Source organism: Petaurus breviceps, unplaced genomic scaffold (assembly GCF_028583685.1).
Source record: "Petaurus breviceps papuanus isolate PSGF00001 unplaced genomic scaffold, PetGlider_PUasm1.0 181, whole genome shotgun sequence".
Classification (NCBI taxonomy): Eukaryota; Metazoa; Chordata; class Mammalia; order Diprotodontia; family Petauridae; genus Petaurus; species Petaurus breviceps.
Genome location: NW_027185784.1, coordinates 9,151,773 through 9,164,957, shown reverse-complemented (window position 1 = coordinate 9,164,957; position 13,185 = coordinate 9,151,773). Strand labels below are relative to the sequence as shown.

Below are 13,185 nucleotides of genomic sequence, written 5' to 3'. Positions count from 1 at the left end.
TTCTCTTTTTTATACGTGAAGCTTGTTCTGATAAAACCTTTGTGGGAATGGGAAAGGAGGTAAAGGAATGAGTAGTTAGTGATATTTCCTCCTTTACATTTTTCATTAGTAATAATAGCCATTGTTTTTTGTCCCATCATTTGGTTTTCTACCCTCATTATACTCCCCAAATTGTTCTATCATCTCCAGCACAGTAGTCCTCTGTAAAATTGGTCTGGTATAGCTACAATTGCCACCCTTGTCATCTTTAGTGCCATTTCTCCTATTGCAGTATCATTGTTCCTCTACAGATAAAATTATTGATAAAATTCGAGGGATAAAGGAAATCCCTTCCACTTTCTCCAGGGATGCTTATACCCAAGCCACTTGCAGCATTGAATATCCTATCTTTAAAGACCTTCAGGAAAAGACATTTTATAACTTTACTTGAAATAATTAATTTTTGTATTTTTGGTGATTGTTTCCACAAGAGACCAAGAGAGCTGATCAACTAAATGGATAGGACATAAATCAGATCAGTTGATCTGATTTATACATCCAGATTTAGGTGTTCTTCTTTGAAATTAATATAAATTTGTTTATTTCCATTTTCTTTTAGAAAAAAAAACACACAGTGAGTGACACTTTGTATATTCTCCCCACAGTGGCCTCTAGCCATTTCCACCCTGCTAGGACATAAATCAGCACTCCTGCCTTCTTCTTGGCTCTGATAGGTGAGCCCTTTGCCCTAACTGTATGGGATCTAGGCAACCATACTATTTTCGGTCTCTTCTCTGTGCCTCCATAATTATCCTTTCCCCATTTTATTCATTTTTAACTGCCCTTCAAATGTCATCTTCCGACTGGTCTTTATTTTCATGTGTCCCTAGCACTTAGAGCACAGTACCTGGCAAATAGCATCCACTTTAATAAATGCTTTATTATTTATCTACTATCTATCTTTTTTATCATCTATCTCCATCATCAATTCTCTCTGCTATCCATCTCTATCACCTCTAGTCTTTCATCTAATTCTTTCTATATATTATTTATCTCTATCATCTAGTTCTTTCTATTTATTAGTATATCTAATTATCTACTAGAGAATACTCACATTGGCAAGCAGTAACATGCAAGTAAGAAATATTCTTCAGGTTCCACAAATGAAAAGTAATCCTAGGTGCGGCCAGGTGGCTCAGCGAGTAAGAGTACCGGCTCCAGTGTTGGGATGACCTGGATCAAATCCGAGCTTAGATACTCAGCACCACACCCAGAAATAATAACTGGCCATGTAACCTTGAGCAAGTTACTTAACCCCGATTGCTTTTAAAAATAAATAAATAAATAAATTATAAAAAATAAAAGTAATCTTATATTAGTGGTTATAGTCTTGTTCTTCTGTGATATATATATATATATATATATGTATCTTAAAATTTGCTACATTTTGGATACATTTGAATTATTAAGTTTGAATGCCATTTGGGAAATGATCTTTGAGGAGATTTGTACATTATGAAACTTCATCAACCTTATCACTATCCTCTTCATCTTCAGTTATTCACAAAGATATGACCATCCAATTTGTAGGAAGATATAAGTTGATGTGAAAAAATCTGAGCATTTTGGTGAACTCTGTGCTCATCACGAGTCAACAATATGATGGCAGAAAATAATAATATGATATTTGTCTAAATTAGAAGAAGCACAACAAATGGAGGACAGGCAAGTGTTCGCCTTCCTGTTCTCTGCTATTCCTGTACATGAATTTGAATTCTGGGCTCCACATTTCAAGATTCACTGAAAAGCTGGATCATATCTAGAGGAGAGTGACCATGATGGTAAGGACATAGGAACCACAGAATTCAATGATCAGTTGAAGGACCTAGGGAAGTGTGCCTTGCAGTAAAGAAAACAGAGGATGTCATATCCTTCATGAAATTCTTGCTCAGTTATTATTTGGGCGAGATGATTTTTGAGGTATTTTCCCATTGTAAAATTATTTGATTTTATTACTTCACAAAAGGTGAGATTCTGAAGAAACTTCTCATGAGTTCTGTAGTAGATGACCTATCACCCTCTGTATATTTAGTATTCTTGTGAGGTTTTTTCAAAAACATGATACAAATAAATAAGTTCACATTTGTCATTTTAAAATGAATATATTTTATGTTTATGGCAATAGTGAAAATTGGAAAGATCTACTGTATGATAATACCCTTCATTTCTTCTAATTAGCAAATTACTCTAATTCGATAATATAAGCTATACTTTATAATATATTTTAAATGCATGATAATATGCTCCGTAATCAAATTTCACACAGTGAAATGTCCTAGTTTGACATAATCATGACATTATGCCCACCATAGCTATTCTTTTATAGGCATCAAAAGTGCAGCTGCACTTTGAAATATGGAACATTTAAAAGTAGAAAAAGACCAAGGTGAAGCATTAAGTTACACTATTAAAAACTTACCATTAATTGTCACCTCTCTGAGGCAGACAAGGAGTATAGTTATATATGTCATTAAAAAAAAACACTTGCTATAGATATGATATCTCTGCCTAAACATAATGATCTCTCATTGGGATATTTGGAAGGAAACAAGGATTTATTAAGCACCTACTGTGTGCCATTCATTGTGCTAAGCACTTTACAAATATCTCATTTGACCCCAACAACAACCTTGGGAATTAAGTTCTATTATTACCCTCATGTTACAATTGAGAAAACTGAGACAAACAGAAGTTGAGTGACATAGCAAGGGTCTCATAGCTGGTATACATCTGAAGCTCTATTTGAGTTCAGATTTTCCTGATCTTTTGCCATATAAAGTCATGACCCTGACAATCTCTATGTAGCCACAGTCCATACTCTGTTATCTGCTTATTTGTTAAATATTAATTGATGTTAATTAACTGGCAGAAAAGAGATATTTGTGAAACATACAAGCTAAACAATACTATTCTTGCTGGTGTTATTATTTTTAAACATTATTGTAAACTATTTAAAGAAGTCTATTAATATGCAGTATTCATGTATTGGGGGAATATATGTTGTAAGGGAGTGGGGTGGGAAGAGACCTTTCCAGTAGGAGCAACATCTGTTTTTATTGAGTAAATGTTTATGAACATTTCCTACTGGGTGATTTTCTTTGAAAGAAATATAGTTTGGGAAACTCTTATGTGATATGTTACATGATTTCCCTAACCTCAGCCATTATGTTGAGTCAGGTCATGTTTAGAAGGAAAGAACATCTTTCCACTCTGTATTTCCAATCTATAGCTGCTGTTGAATCGAAAATGATTCCATTTTTGAAGAATTGCGACTGAAGTGTTCTTTGTGATGCTTGAGCAAATACACTGGGGGCTTTTTGACACTCAAATGAACGAAATAGAACATGCCTTTGGCAAGCATTTCCTTCAAATGGGTGCTACTGAGAAATGCAATGGTGGACTCATTTTAACAATCACACAAACATGCTTCCTTTCCCTGCTTCACCTTAGAACAATTTTGTTTACTTTCAACTTAAAATATCTCAGTCATGGACATATCATTTTGTTTTTCATGATGAGACACTTAAAAATCACTAGGTATAAATTCTAAGTGGATTTACAGTCTTTTTTAGATGTATTATAATACTTTGTAAAATAAATTATAAAGCATAACATTTCCATTTGTTTCAGCTAATTATTATTATATGTTAAATTATGACTGCCTATACAACTTTCCATTCTGTGGCTGAAGTTTTAAATTCTAGGTCACTACAATATGGGGAAGAATCAATAACTAAGATGAATTTTCATTTTGCATAGCCTTTATTACCTACAATAATATATGCATCCCTACTCTTATTATTATTCCTGAGTAAGTAGTACACATAGTTTCTGCAATAAAAATTTGGCAACATTTTTGTTCATGTTTTAAAAATATAGAATATTTTTGAAAATGGAAAAGCATACTTTAATAGAAACAGTGAGGCCTCATAGAGTGCTGGGCTTGGCATGACAGAAACCTGGGCCCTTTTGCTGTTTTCTGATTATTACAGCTTCCATATATTTGCTTTGACTTCTCATAGAAAATTTGAGATCTGCATTAGTGGAGAGAATTTCCATGTGAGAGTAACTTCTATGAAAATACAAACCCTTCACTTACTCACTTATCATGCTAAAATTTTTTTCCTGTTGATTCAGTTTTATAGATTTCATAATGAGCTTTTTAAAATGCTATTAGTTATAAAAGAAACAAATTTCTAGCAGGGAAAGTGAGATTTTCTTAAGGATAAGAAAAAAATACACATAACAGGGACTGTCTCCTTTGTTGTAACTATAGTCTGTTGTCCAACATTGTGCCTATTTTCTCCAAGCAAATCAGTTACCCAAATATATAACCCACTGTAAATTCCTTACTAGGTTAAAAATTTTCTGAGGGTAAGAAACATGTGTTATGATTAATCTTTGTAACCCTTTGCTATATATTAGTTGATCAATAAATATTATTTGGGTGCACAAATTTATCATCAAACACAGACTTTTCAATATACAAAGAACATGAAAAGAGTTTGATCAAGATCAAGAACCTTTTAAATTTTTGGCTACCGTGTTGTTATTTTTGTTTTAAAAGAAGTGAATGTGTGTATATAAATACATATATATACATTAATAGAGAATGGATCTATGATTTTCATTGTTCCTCTTTGTGTGGCATAATTTACCTTTTTCTGTCTCATCCTTTTATCCTATTGCAGTCCCTTTGATCCCCTTTATAACGTTTTTTTTATCATCAGGTTAATTCATTTATACCCACATCCTCTATCTATGTATAATCCTTTTAAGGGTCATGATAAATGTATAAATTTCAATAATTACAGTTATCAGCTTCTCATATAGGGATGTGAATATTTTGCTCTCATTGCATCCCAAGTTATGTGCATGTGTATGTGTGCATGTGTGTATGTGCAAATGTGTGTTTTCCCTGTTTACCTTTTTATGTCTTTCTTGAGTCTTGTAATTGGAGATCAAATTTTCCATTGAGCTCTGGGTTTTTCATCAGGAAAGTCTGGAAGTCCCTTATTTCATTAAATGACCATCTTCTTGCCTGAAAGATTATGCTCAGTTTTGCTGGATAATTAATTTTGGGTTATAGTCCTATCTCTTTTGCCCTATGAAATATCAAATTCCAATGCCTCTGATCTTTTAATGTAGAAACTGCTAGGTCCTTTGTGATCCTGAATGTAGTTCCACGATATTTGAATTGTTTCTTTTTTAAGAGAAAATGTTGACTTACATGTTAATAAAAAAAAAATAAAAACCCCCAAATCTATAATTTTTTTGGATGCTTGAAGTATTTTCTCCTTAATCTTGTAATTCTGGAATTTGGCTACTATATTTCTTGGAGTTTTCAATTCGCGGTCTCTTTGAGGGGGAGTCCAGTGAATTCTTTCAATAACTATTTTACCTTCTGATTCCAGGACTTTAGGACAGTTTTCTTTGACAATCTCTTGGAGGATGTTGTCCAGGCTGCTTTTTGAATCATCACTTTCCGGTAGACCAATAATTCTTAAGTTATCTCTCTTGGATCTGTCCTCTAGGTCAGTTGTTTTTCCAGTGAGATATTTTACACTTTTTTCCAATTTTCCAATCTTCATGTTTTCTTTGATTAACTCTTGGAGCATCATAGAGAACCGAGCTTCAATTTGACTGATTCTGTGTTTTAGTGACTTATTCTCTTTAGTTAGTTTTTGAAGGTCCTTTTTTAGGAAGATATTTTTGAAAATGAATTTTTCTATTCAGCTCTGGTCTTTCCTTCAGGAATTTTTGAAAGTCCTCTATTTCATTGAATGTTCATTTTTCCCACAAAGGATTATATTCAGTTTTTATGGGTAGGTGATTCTTGGTTGTAATCTTAGTTCTTTTCCCCTCCAGAATATCATATTCCAAGCCCTCTTATCCTTTAATATAGAATATGCTAAACCTTGTGTTATCTTGATTGTGGTTGCTCAATACTTGAATTGTTTCTTTCTCACTATTTGCAGTATTTCTCCTTGATCTAGGAGGTCTGGAATTTGGCTGTTAAATTCCTGGGAGTTTTCCTTTTGGGATCTCTTTCAGGTCATGAGTGGATTCTTTCAATTTATGTTTTACCATCTAATTTTAGAATATCAAGCCAGTTTTGCCTGATAATTTCTTGAAAGATGATGTCTAGACACTTTTTTGATCATGACTTGCTGGTAATTCTTTTCCCAAAGTTTTATTTTAGACTCAAATGCTAGCATACAAATAGAGAGTAGAAAAATAATAATAATAAAAGAAACAAAAACCTATTATAAACTTAAATACAAAGTTAGAAAAAAACAAAAGCATGTCATGTGCATAGCAGAACTTAATAGAAGATTCAAAGTATGTAACTATAAATTTTCATTTCAAGAAAGCCTATATGATAAGTAATAATCATTGTATTGAAAATTGTCTGTCTTTTCCTTCTTGCTTCCTTATGAGTTTTCTTTTGTTCTCTGTGTAATGCCAAGGAAAGGCAACTTCCCAAGGTTCAAAATACCAGCATAGGTGCTCTCCATTTTATTCAGTGAACAATTCAGAACAGAGAAGATCAAAATAAGACATCATTCAGAATACAGCATTTACTAAGTGTGATTCAATAATCTCCAAGTACTACCTGATTTAATCAAGTACTACTCTGCATTCATTTAGTCCATCACAAAGCCCATGTTCTCAAATGGAGATTAGTTTACAATCATAGGTAAAGTACATTCATTTGTTCAATCACAGAGCACAAAAATGTCAAAAGTTCACCACCCTTGGATCACAATTGAATCTACCCCAGAGTTACAACAAGCTTAAGCACAGCATTTAATACCCAAATGGAGGTCTTTTCTCATCTTGACAGGAGGCAAGTTCTCAGCAATCTTTGTTCCTGGGGAGACAAAGCTTAGCAAGGCCACAAGATACATTGTCAGTGTCTTCATTAAATCGTTCTCTGTCTGCAGAACATTCCTAGGACCCCGGAAAACATTAGCAAACCCCCCTTTCAGGATTTCTGTAAACATACAACAAGAAAATCCTTTTTCAAGGCTTCTGAACCAACAGCAAAGTTCTCAGCCCTTTGCAACAACAGGACTGTCCTTCACTAGTGGACAGAATTCACTCTCTGTCTGCAGAACAGTCTCAGTAGCTCTGAACCAACAGCAAGGTTCCTACACCTCTGCAACAACAGGACTGTCTTTCACCAGTGGACAAATCTGGCAAAACAACATCAAAACATACAAAGTACCAGCATCACAGCCATGTCTTCTCAGTCCTTGGCAGCTCTGGGTGGCAGCTCTCAAAAGTCCTGGGCAATTCAAGTGCCCTCAGCAATCCTCTCAGTCTCTCTCTGCCTCCAAAGGTGCTGCTACCAAAAAGTTCTTCTGACTCTCTCTTTTCTTGTGTCTCTCTAAATTCATGTCACCAGATCCTCCCAGTTCAGCCCTCTCTTTTCATGTCAACAAGTCCATCCCACAAGTGGGATTCACAAGCTCTGGGTTTTAACACACTCAATTTGAAAACCAAGCCAATACAGGGGGATCTTAATATTCCATTACTATTACACACTTTTGTGTACTTTTTTACTTTGTTCTTTTTTCCCTCCCCCCAAACATCCCTCCAGAAGTCCACAATGAAGCTTAGATAGGTTTCTCTATTGTTATAAATACATACATACTTTACCACAGTCCCTCAGAAGGCTACAATGATGTTTAGATATGTTTCTCCATATCTATAGATATATACATACACATATACATAGTTGCAGATTGCTCTCCAGAATGGTTGGATCAGTTCACAACTCCACCAACAATGCATTAGTGTTCGGATTTTTCCACATCTTCTCCAACATTTATTATTTTCCTCTTTTGTCACCTTTGCCAATTTGACTGGTGAGATGATTGTCTTTAAAAACTTTTCAATTTTTTTTAAAGCCATTGGGGTTAATAACTTGTTCAAGGTTACACGGCCAGTTATTTCTGGGTTTGGTGGTAAGTATCTTAGCCTGGATTTGATCCCAGGTCATCCCCAAAACTTTTCAATTTAATGTAATCAAAATTGTACATTTTATATTTCATAATGCTCTCTAACCCATGTTTGGTCATCAGATCTTACCTTCTTCATAAATATGACAGGTAAACTATTCCTTGCTTTCCTAGATTGCTTACAGTATCAGCCTTTATACCTAAATCATGTACCCATTTAGTCTTGAATTTGGTATACAGTGGAAGATATTGATCTATAGCCAGTTTCTTCCATGCTATTTTCCAATTTTCCCAGCGATTTTTGTCAAATAGTGAGTTCTTATCCCAGAACCTGGGGTCATTGGGTTTATCAAAGAGTAGATTACTATAGTCATTGATGGCTGTGTCTCATGTACCTAATCTATTCCACTGATCCATTACTCTATTCCTCAGCTAGTACCAAGTAGTTTTGATGACTGCCAATATATAATACAGGTCAAAATCTGGTATGGCAAGGCCACCTTCCCTAGCATTTCTTTTCATTAATTCCCTTCATATTCTGGACCTTTTGTTCTTTCAGATGAATTTTTTTACTAGTTTTTCTTACTTGATAAAATAATTTTGGGGAGATTTATTGGTATGGCACTAAATATGTAATTTAATTTAGGTAAAATTGTCACTTTTATTATATTAGCTTGACCTAGCCACAAGCAACTGTTTTAATTTTTTTCCAAATACTTAAATCAGACTTTATTTGTGTGAAAAGTGTTTTGTAATTCTGTTCACACAGTTCCTGGGGTTATTTTGGCAGGTAGATTCCCAAATATTTTATAGTGTCTAAAGTAACTTTAAATGGAACTTCTCTTTCTATTTCTTGCTGTTGGACTTCATTAGAAATATATAGGAATGCCAAGGATTTATGTGGGTTTATTTTATATCCTGCAACTTTGCCAAATTTATTTATTTCCTCAAGAAGTTTTTTACTTGATTCTCTCGTATTTTCTAAGTATATCATTATATCATGTGCAAAGAGTGATAACTTAGTCTCTTCTTTGCCCAACCTGATTCCTTTGATTTTTTTTCTTCTCTTATTGCTACAGCTAACATTTCCAGTACCAAATGGAATAAGAGGGTTGATAATGAACATCCTTGTTTCACCCCTGATCTTATTTGAAATGCTTTTAGCTTATCCCCATTACATATAATACTTGCTGATGATTTTAGATAGATGCTATTTATTATATTAAGGAAGACTCCATTTATTCCTATGCTTTCTTTTGTTTTTAATAGGAATGGGTATTGTATTTTATCAAAAGCCTTTTCTGCATCTATTGAGATAATCATATGGTTTCTGCTAGTTTTGTTGTTGATATGATCAATTATACTTATGGCTTTCCTAATATTAAAACATCCTTGCATTCCTGGAATAAATCCTACCTGATCAAAGTGTAGTATACTCATGAAAAGTTGCTGTAGTCATTTGGCTAATATTTTATTTAAATTTTTTTGCATCTATATTCATGAGGGAAATTGGACTATAATTTTCTTTCTCCATTTTGTCCTTCCCAATTTATGTATCAGTACCATATTTGTGTCATAAAAAAATTGGTAAGATTCCTTCTTCTCGCATGCTTTTCCACGCTGCCCCGAGCAGGGTTCCATACAGCGTTGTTCTTGGTTTCCGTCGTAACTTTAAAGGGAAACTTTCACGATGTCCGGAGCCCTAGATGTCCTGCAGATGAAAGAGAAGGATGTCCTCAAGTTCCTGGCTGCAGGAAACCATTTGGGCGGCACCAATCTGGACTTCCAGATGGAACAGTATATCTACAAAAGGAACTGACGGCATCTACATCATTAATTTGAAGAGAACTTGGGAAAAACTTCTGCTGGAGGCTCGTGCCATTGTTGCTATTGAAAACCCAGCTGATGTTAGTGTCATCTCATTCAGGAACACTGGCCAGCGAGCTGTTCTGAAATTTGCTGCTGCCACTGGCATCACACCTATTGCTGGACGTTTCACACCAAGCACCTTCACTAACCAGATCCAGGCAGCTTTCAGGGAGCTTTGCCTCTTGGTGGTCACTGATCCTCGGGCAGATCACCAGCCTCTGACTGAAGCATCGTATGTTAACCTCCCAACCATTGCCCTGTGCAACACAGACTCCCCACTTGGCTATGTGGACATTGCTATTCCATGTAACAACAAGGGAGCTCATTCGGTGGGTCTGATGCGGTGGATGCTGGCCCATGAAGTCCTGCGGATGCGTGGCACCATCTCCTGGGAACACCCCTGGGAGGTTATGCCTGATCTTTCCTTCTACAGGGATCCAGAGGAGATTGAAAAGGAAGAGCAGGCTGCAGCTGAGAAGGCAGTGACAAAGGAGTTTCAGGGTGAATGGACTGCTCCCACCCCAGAATTCACTGCTACTCAACCAGAGGTGGCTGATTGGTCTGAGGGAGTACAGGTGCCATCTGTGCCCATTCAGCAGTTCCCCACCGAAGATTGGAGTTCTCAGCCAGCTACTGAGGACTGGTCTGCGGCTCCTACTGCTTAGGCCACTGAGTGGGTAGGAACTACCACAGAGTGGTCTTAAAACCCAGATGCTCTAATAGTATTGGAAAAATGCTGATTGAAAAATAAACATTGGTTTCTTAAAAAAAAAAAAAAGATTCCTTCTCCAATTTTCTCAGATAGTTTGTAGATTATTAGAATAAATTCTTCTTTAAATGTTTGATAGAATTAGCTAGTAAATTTCTCTGGTCCTGGAGATTTTTTTCCTAGGGAATTCATTGATTGCTTGTTCAATTTCTTTTTGTGAAATGGAATTATTTAAGTATTTTACTTCCTTTTCAGTTAACCAAATAAACTTATATTTCTGTAAATATTCATCCCCTTCTCATCCCCTACCCCCCTACTCTCTTGTAGGGTGTGATACCCTATTTAGTGTGTACATCATTCTCTCACCAAATCAAATTCAATGAAAATGAGGTTGAACCATTTCCTTTTGCCTTCCTATTCTTCCCCTCCATTGTAACCATTTTCCCTTGCCTCGTCTATCTCTCCCTATCTCCTCTCATCATATTCCTCTCTCACCTTTTCATTTCACCTTTTAAGTATCACCCCTTCCTATTAAATTGGTCCTGTGCCCTCTATTTATGTATACCTGTAAACATATACACACATTCACATATATATTCATATGCCCGTATACCCTCCTATATAAACATATATATTCCCTTCGACTATTTTCATACTGAGAAAAGTTTCATCAGTTACAATTATTTTCCTTTCCATGTAGAAATGTTACTGGTTCTACTTTGATAAATTCCTCATGATTTCTTTTCCCTTTTTAGCTTCTTATGCTTCTCTTGCTTCTTGTAGATGAATGTCAAATTTTCTATTCAACTCTGGTTTTTCATCAAGAATGCTTGAAAGTCGTCTTCCACTAAATGACCGTATTTTCCCCTGAAACATGATACTCAGTTTTGCTGAGTAAGTGATTCTTGGTTTTAATCCCAGCTTCTTTGACCTCCAAAATATCACATTCCAAGCCCTTTGATTCCTCAGTGTAGAAGCTGCCAGATCTTGAGTTATCCTGATTGTGTTCCCACAATATTCATTTTTTTTCTTCCTGACTGTTTATAATATTCTCTTCTTGATCTGGAAATTTCAGAACCTAGTTATAATATTCCTAGGGGTTTTCTTTTTGGGTTATTTTCAGCAGGTTATTGGTGGATTCTTTCAACCTCTATTTTGCCCTCTGGTTCTAAATCATCAGGGCAGTTTTCTAATCTTTTTTTTTAACTTTTGGAAGGCAATTGGGGTTAAGTAACTTGCCCAAGGTTACATAGCTGGTTGTGGTAAGTGTCTGAGGCCAGAACCAAATTTGTGTCCTCCTGACTCGAGGGCCAGCACTTTAGTCATTATGCCACCTAGCCACCCCCAGGGCAGTTTTCCTTGAGAATTTCTTGGAGGATTATTTCTAGGTTCTTTCTTTGATCATGGCTTTTAGGTAGTCCAAAAATTTTTAAATTATCTCTCCTGGATCTATTTTCCAGGTCAGTGGTTTTTCCCATGAGATAGTTCACATTGTCTTCTATTCTTTCATTTGTTTAGATCTGTTTAACAGCATCTTGATTTCTCATAAAGTCATTAGCTGCCATTTGTTCCACTTTAATTCTGAAGCAATGATTCTCCTCAGTGAGCTTTTGAGATTCCTTTTCCATCTGGCAAATTCAGCTTTTTAAGGCATTCTTCTCCTCATTGCCTTTTTGATCCTCTTTTGCCAATTGAGTTAGTCTACTTTTTAAGATGTAATTTTCCTCAGTCTGGCTTTTGACTCTCATTTCATAACTTTTTTGCATTGTTCTCATTTCTCTTCCCAATTTTTCCTCCACTTGTCTTATCTGCTTGTAAGGTCCTCTATGGCCTGTAACCAGCTCATATTTTTCTTGGAAGCTTTTGGTGTAGGAGTTCTGACTTGGCTGTCTTCCTCCTGTTCAATGCTTTGAACCTTTTTGTCCCCAAAATAGGAGTCTAATGTTGGATTTCTCTGCTTGGTTTGCTTCCTTTGCCTGGGTATGTCACCTCTTAGTCACTTGACCCCTGGGCTTTTTGCCACAGTAGGATTATGCCACCAGACAGGGGAGCTTTCATCCCAAATGCTGGAGTTTTCTGAGCTACCTGAGGTATTAGTTGGGTGCCCTATTTGAAGCCTCCACATTCTCTGGCAATCTGGTCACACACCCTAGGACCTCCACCCTAGGCCACAATCCAAATCCAAGAAGGTTTAAGCAAGAGCAATTAACCCTCAGGCTGGTCACTTGGTCCCCCAACAGACTGCAGAAAAGGAGCTGAAGCTGCCATGTGGCAGTGGCTGTGCTGCAGCCCTCAGCAGATTCTCGCCCTGGGGCAAAAGCCAATGCACTCCCAATTACTGGGTCCCAAAGTCCATACTGCACTGACCTCTCACTTTGTCCTTAGTATATATGTGTTGATAACTCTGAATCACCACAGATGCTGGTGATCTGAAGTCCCTCCAGGAGGTTGTTGGTCAGGACTCCCCTGGGGCTAAAACATCGGCATGGGGCTGGGCTCAGCTCCCAGAACACTATGCTGGCCGATTCCTGACACCCTGCCGGGCTGTCCTCAGCGGGAGGTTAGCTTCTCTGTGTCATTTTGTGTATTCTGTAGCTCCAA

At 36.3% G+C, this 13,185-nt stretch overlaps 1 protein-coding gene and 1 pseudogene across 1 annotated transcript in view; both read left to right on the top strand.

Annotated features, from left to right (window-relative positions):
• The window catches only part of LOC138160559 (metabotropic glutamate receptor 8), a 148,870-nt gene that overhangs the window by 69,606 nt on the left and 66,079 nt on the right, over positions 1-13,185 (top strand). The window lies entirely within an intron of this gene.
• On the top strand, positions 9,622-10,579 carry LOC138160440 (small ribosomal subunit protein uS2-like; annotated as a pseudogene).